We start from the raw sequence: 6471 nt of genomic DNA, 5'->3' as shown, positions 1-6471 counted from the left end.
GATCCCCAGGACCCATTCATCTTACCTAACTGAAACATTATACCCTTTGACAAACATCTCCCTATTTCCTCCTCCTTCCCTCACCCCTGTGCCCTTGGCAACCACCATTTTACTCTCTGCTTCTGTGAGTTTTATTTTAGATTCCACATACAGGTGAGAGCATGCAGTATTTGTCTTTCTGCATCTGGCTTATTTCACTTAGCATAATGTTTCCCAGGTTCATTCATGTTGTTGCAAATTTCCTTCTTTTTATGGTTGAATAATATTCCATTATGTATGTATACACACACAATGGAATATATATATATATATATACACACATATATATATATTTATACCACATTTTAAAAAACTCTTTCTATGAATCCTTAGAGTTATAACTAGTGATGAAACCTTACACACACACACACACACACACACACAAACATACACATGTTTCTACCTTGAACTACTACCAAGTCAAACAACAATAAAGCTGGCCAATGAATAGCTAATAACAGGCTGGATGATCAGCCCATACATTCTTTGGCAAATTGGATCAAACCACAGAAAAGTAGTCTCAGATAAAGTGAACAATATAACATAATTTGCTTTCTCATAGAGAGAGGCTCTATTTAATTTTCACACCCCTGTGTCTGGTGTCCTTTCATGAAATACAGTAGTCTGCTTCTCAAAACTTCCCTGCTGGTGAAAGACATGCATTTTTTTAATGCACTCTTAATTTCTGGTGTATAGGAATAAGCTATTCCTCCGGGAAAGAAATGCATTGCATGGATACACTTTGTGAAGGTAAACACACAGAGGCATTCTGCTTTCTGTTAATTAATGATAGTGATGCCAAGTCTTTATAGGAAACCAATTTTGCTTTTGAACACCAGGGAGATCTTCGAGCATAAGAAATATTTCAATTTAGGAAAACTATAGCACAGCCAAAAGTCCAAATGTAACAGGTGAATTACAGTTGGTCTAAAAAATTAGACACATTAGGAATTGGTCCATGAATGTTCAGTAAATACAACTAGATCCCTGAAAATATTTTCTGGAAGCTAAAGACAACTCTGAAAGTTGGGATTTGTTCCAGCATTTTCCCAGGAGTTGGAATTCAGATGCATGGGCTGGGACTGTGGGAGCTGAGAGATGCTAGAGTAGTGAGCAGCCCGCTGGGCAGAACCTTGCCTGGCTGGTGAGAGATTGATGTTCCCTGGTTCCAAATGGAGACCGAGTCTGACATATTTGCAGAGTGGAAGTTTGAGCTTCTCTTGTTTTTATTCATTACAAAGTCATTTATGAATGCACACTAACTGCGACATGACCTCGCTGGTATATTTAAAGCAACCCTAGGCTGGTGGGGTCAAAAGTTTCATTGTACACACAGATGCGGCCTGTCAGCAGGAATGCAGAGTTTGGCAGGGTTAGAGGCAATGGAAGTGAGGGCTGAGTCACCCTGCAAAGCATGCCAGATAACCCCTCCCCAACCCACACAATGGGTTCTATTCTAGTGCCATTCCTAACTCTGCACGTATCTATACTGTATCTGCCTTGGACTTGTGTGCAATTGTCTGCATGGAGGCATAGTTGGTGATAAAAGAATGATGAAAATCAGAACGGTTATTTAAAGTGAAAACACCAAAGTCTGGGTTCTCTGAGCTCTCTCGCAGGTGTTTGCTCTTTGACTTCTAGGAATCAGTTCCACAGAAATACTCAAGTGTCCACAAATACACACACACAAAGAAGCTAATTACAGCATATGTAGAAGAATGACAAATTGGCTGGATGCGGTGGCTCACATCTGTAATCCCAGCACTTTGGGAGGCTGAGGCAGGTGGGTCAGTTGAGCCCAGTTTTAGACCAGTCTGGGCAACATGGCAAAATCTCATCTCTACAAAAAATACAGAAATTAGCCAGACATGGTGGTGCACACCTGTGGTTCCAGCTACTGGGGAGGCTGAGGTGGGCGGATCACCTGAGCCCAGGTGGTTGAGGCTGCAGTGAGCTATGATCAAGCCACTGCACTCCAGCCTGGGTGACAAAGTGAGACCCTGCTTCAAATAAATAAATAAGTAAAGACAAAGACAAATTGGAAACAACATAAATCGGAGGGGTTCATAAATTATGAAAGGGGTCCCCAACCCCCAGGCCATGGACCAGTACCGGTCCGTGGCCTGTTAGGAACTGGCCATAGAGTAGGAGGTGAGCTGCGGGCAGGTCAGCATTACCGTCTGAGCTCTGCTTCCTGTCAGATCAGCGGCAGGCATTAGATTCTCATAGGAGCATGAACCCTATTGTGAACTGCACACGCAAGGGATCTAGGTTGCATGCTCCTTATGAGAATCTAATGCCTAATGATCTGTCACTGTCTCCCATCACCTCCAGATGGGACCATCTAGTTGCAGGAAAACAAGCTCAGGGCTCCCACTGATTCTACATTATGGTGAGTATGAAATAATAATAGAAATAAAGTGCACAATAAATGTAATATGTTTGAATCAACCTGAACCCCTGCCCCCTGTCCTGTGTAAAAATTGTCTTCCACAAAACTGGTACCTAGTGCCAAAAAGGTGGGGAACTGATGAATTATGATACATTTTTGCAATGGAGTATTATGTAGCTGTGAAAAACAGCTAGGCAGCTTTATATGGACAAAAATGTCCATCACAGATTGCTAAGGGAAAACATCAAATGGCATATATAGGTATATGTGTGCGTGTATATATAAAATCTCATTTCTGTGTTTTAAAAAACCATGTGTGTGAAAAGGGGTTACAGTGTTACCTTTGGAAAGTGGAGTTGGACCAGGTAAAAGAAGGACCAGCACTTTGTTTTTTGTTTTGTTTTGTTTTTGAGACAGAGTCTCGCTCTTGGCCCAGGATGGAGTGCAGCGTTGTGATCTCGGCTCACTGCAACCTCCGCCTCCCAGGTTCAAGTGATTCTCTTGCCTCAGCCTTCCGAGTAGCTGGGATTGCAGGCAATCACCACCACGCCTGGCTAATTTTTGTACTTTTAGTAGAGATGGGGATTCACCATGTTGGCCAGGCTGGTCTCGAACTCTTGACCTCAGGTGATCCGCCCGCCTTGGCCTCCCAAAGTGCTGGGATTACAGGCGTGAGCCACCGCACCCGGCCAGGACCAGCACTTTGGCTTTCTACATTTCTGTAGTACTAGAAAGTTTGCAATTAATATATATTACTTCTGCAACTAAATATAGATTTGAAAAAAGGAGATTAAATAACTAAAAAGTTTCAGTCAAAATTCCCAGAGTAATCCTGGGATTACATAACAGCCAAAAAGCACAAATCCACAGCTAGAGACAGAGGTTCTATGGTAGCTCTAGGCCGTTGGATGAAACATTTCATCATCAAAGTGTAAAGTCATGTGTTGCTTAAAAACTGGGATATGTTCTGAGAAACGCATTGTTAGGCGATTTCACCCTTGTGCAAACACCATAGAATGTACCTATCGAATGTAGCTGGTAAAAGCCTACCACACACCTAGGCTATATGGTATAGCCTATTGTTGCTGGGCTATGAACCTGTACGACATGTTACTCTACTGAACACAGTAGCCAATTGTAACCCAATGGTAACTATTTCAGTATCTAAACGTAGAAAAGGTACAGTAAAAATATAATATTAAAGATAAAAAATGGTACCTATATAGGGCACTTATGAATGGAGCTTGCAGGACTGGAAGTTGCTCTGGGTGAGTCGGTGAGGGAGTAGTGAGTGAGTGTGAAGACCTAAGATATTGCTGTACACTACTGCAGACTTAATAGACTGTACACTTAGGTGACACTAAATTTATACAAAAATTTCTTCTTTAATAATAAATTAAACTTGGCTTACTGTAACTTTTTACTTTATCAACTTTTTAAAAAATGGTTTAACTTTTATAATAACACTTAGCTTAAAACAAACACAAACACAATGTACTTTTGTATAGCTGCGCAAAAGCACTTTTTCTTTTTTTTTTTTTTTGAAAAACCATTTTTATTTTAAATATATGAAATTCAAACAATACATGTGATGGTTGGTTTAATACATATAAAAAATTAATAGGAAATGCCTTGTCCCACAGTTCCAAAGAACCAATATTCTATAATTTTTTCACAATGCTTGAACTTAATGACTTAGATATATAGATACAGAATAGTGATTGTCTAAGCCTCCCAAAATTAATCGTGGCATTTTACTAGTTTCACTGCATCCTTAGTCTTTTGCTTATAATGACAATATCTGTATCAGCAATACCTGAGAATATATTATAACAAATAAAATAGTACATAAAGAAATATTTGAAAAACAGTTTAATTTTTTTCTCCATCTCCTCCCTCAATAGTACTCTATTACTGTAACTCAATAGCACTCTATTACTAAATCTTCCATGCTTTTTTCTGGGATTATAAATTAATTTGCAAACTTGACTCAGAAAATAGTCTTACAAATGCATACATATTTATGGTATTTTCTTTATTTTTTGGTTTGTTTTTAAAAAATTAGTGTTGTATCACATATACCATATTAATTAAACTTATTGGCATATCAAGGTGTGTTTTAAGGAGAATGTACAGTCAGACCAGAATGCTCTGTGCTTTGAAATAACTTTATTTTTCTTTTTTGTTTTGTTTGTAATGCCAACCAGAGCTTCTGAGCAGCACAAGGTAAAAGCTGCCATCACATCTAATTGATATTATTCTGAACAGAGAACAAAATATTTGACATTTATAATACAATTTTTAATTGTTCTGTCTTATAGAAACATTGAAAGTAGCTTGAAGACCATTATTAATTTTTCAGTCTTTAGGTGTCTTTACATTCAAACTGTGTACACAGATTTACCTATTTAACTCTTGAAATGTATAATGAATAACAAGCACTGGAAAAGGAAATTGTTAACTTGGAGAATCCTATCAGAATCCCTGCTGAGCAATATAAAAATTTTAAATGTAGGAGCAGTCATGAGCTTTACTTCTTCAAATACACTCTGGGAACTGTTCTTAGAGGATTATGGTGATCATGTTTTCTTTTAAATTTTTATTTTTATTATTATACTTTAGGTTTTAGGGTACATGTGCACAATGTGCAGGTTTGTTACATATGTATCCATGTGCCATGTTGATTTCCTGCACCCATTAACTCGTCATTTAGCATTAGGTGTATCTCCTAATGCTGTCCCTCCCCCCTCCCCCAAGTACTTTCTTTCTTATATCCTTATTCTAGAAGCTTTTTTCTATAGATTTTTATTTTTTTTAACTTGTCAAATTCTTTGTTAAAAACTAAGACACAAACACTAGCCCAGGCCTACATAGCGTCAGGATCATCAGTATCGCTGTATTCCACCTCCACATCTTGTCCCCCTGGAAGGTCTTCAGGGGCAGTAACAAGCATGGAGCTGTCACCTCCTATGATAACACCTTCTTCTGGATACCTCCTGAAGGACCTGCCCGAGGCAGTTTTACAGTTAACTTGTTTTTTTGTTTGTTTGTTTTTTATATGTAAGTAGAAGGAATACACTCCAAAATAAGGATAAAAAGTGCAGTAAGTACATAAACCAGTAACAGTCATTTAGTATCAAGTATTACGCGCTGTACATAATTGTATGTGCTGTACTTTAATACAAGTGACAGTGCAGTCAGTTGTTTTACACGAGCATCAACACAAACACGGGAGTAATGGTTATGATGGCTACAAGGTGACAGGAGTTTTTCAGCTCCATTATAATCTTATGGGACCACCTATATGCAGTCAATCATTGATCGAAATGTTATATGGTACATGACTGTATTTCTAGGATATGTATTTTATCTTCTGAGAGAAGATGAGACTATTAATTCCAAACTTTATTGGGCTGGCCCTTTTCTTCTATCAGCGTAATTGTACTACCAATAATGTGCTGTTATTCGTTTCCTGTTTTACAGCTTACAAAGCACTTTTCACACCTTGAGTAATACTTACAACAAAGCTGTAATGGGGTATCCTTATTTTCAGAAAAAGTAATTGAGGTTTACGGAAGTTAGTTTATGTGCTCTAAACGCAATTAGTTAGGGCAAAACTTCAGAAGGAGTCAAATAGGGATTCTATCCCCAAGCAGGCCATTAATTCTAGGTAAATCACTGTTTTCTAGGTCTCAGGTTTCTCAGCTATAAAACAGGGTGGGGAAGTGTTCTAAGTATAAAAGTATACAGTTGTTTAAATGAAACTGAGTAGCCCCTCCCTACCCACCACCCTTCAATTAACTGTGCAACAATTTCCTGGATGTGGTTGAAGATATTTATGTTGTGTAGACATCCTTCTATTAGCATATTTAGGTGTAGGGTAAAAGGCTATCTACTGTGAATGGATTAAAAGGACAAATTCTGTTCTTACAGATTGATTGGAAAGAACCCAAGGGGACATGGGTACACCACCCCTTCCTGGGCCTTTTCCTCAGGTGGCGCGGGTGGGAAATCAGGAAGCTCCCAGACATGGAGCAACT

Source organism: Nomascus leucogenys, chromosome 19 (genome assembly GCF_006542625.1).
Source record: "Nomascus leucogenys isolate Asia chromosome 19, Asia_NLE_v1, whole genome shotgun sequence".
Classification (NCBI taxonomy): Eukaryota; Metazoa; Chordata; class Mammalia; order Primates; family Hylobatidae; genus Nomascus; species Nomascus leucogenys.
This window is presented reverse-complemented; position numbering follows the sequence as displayed.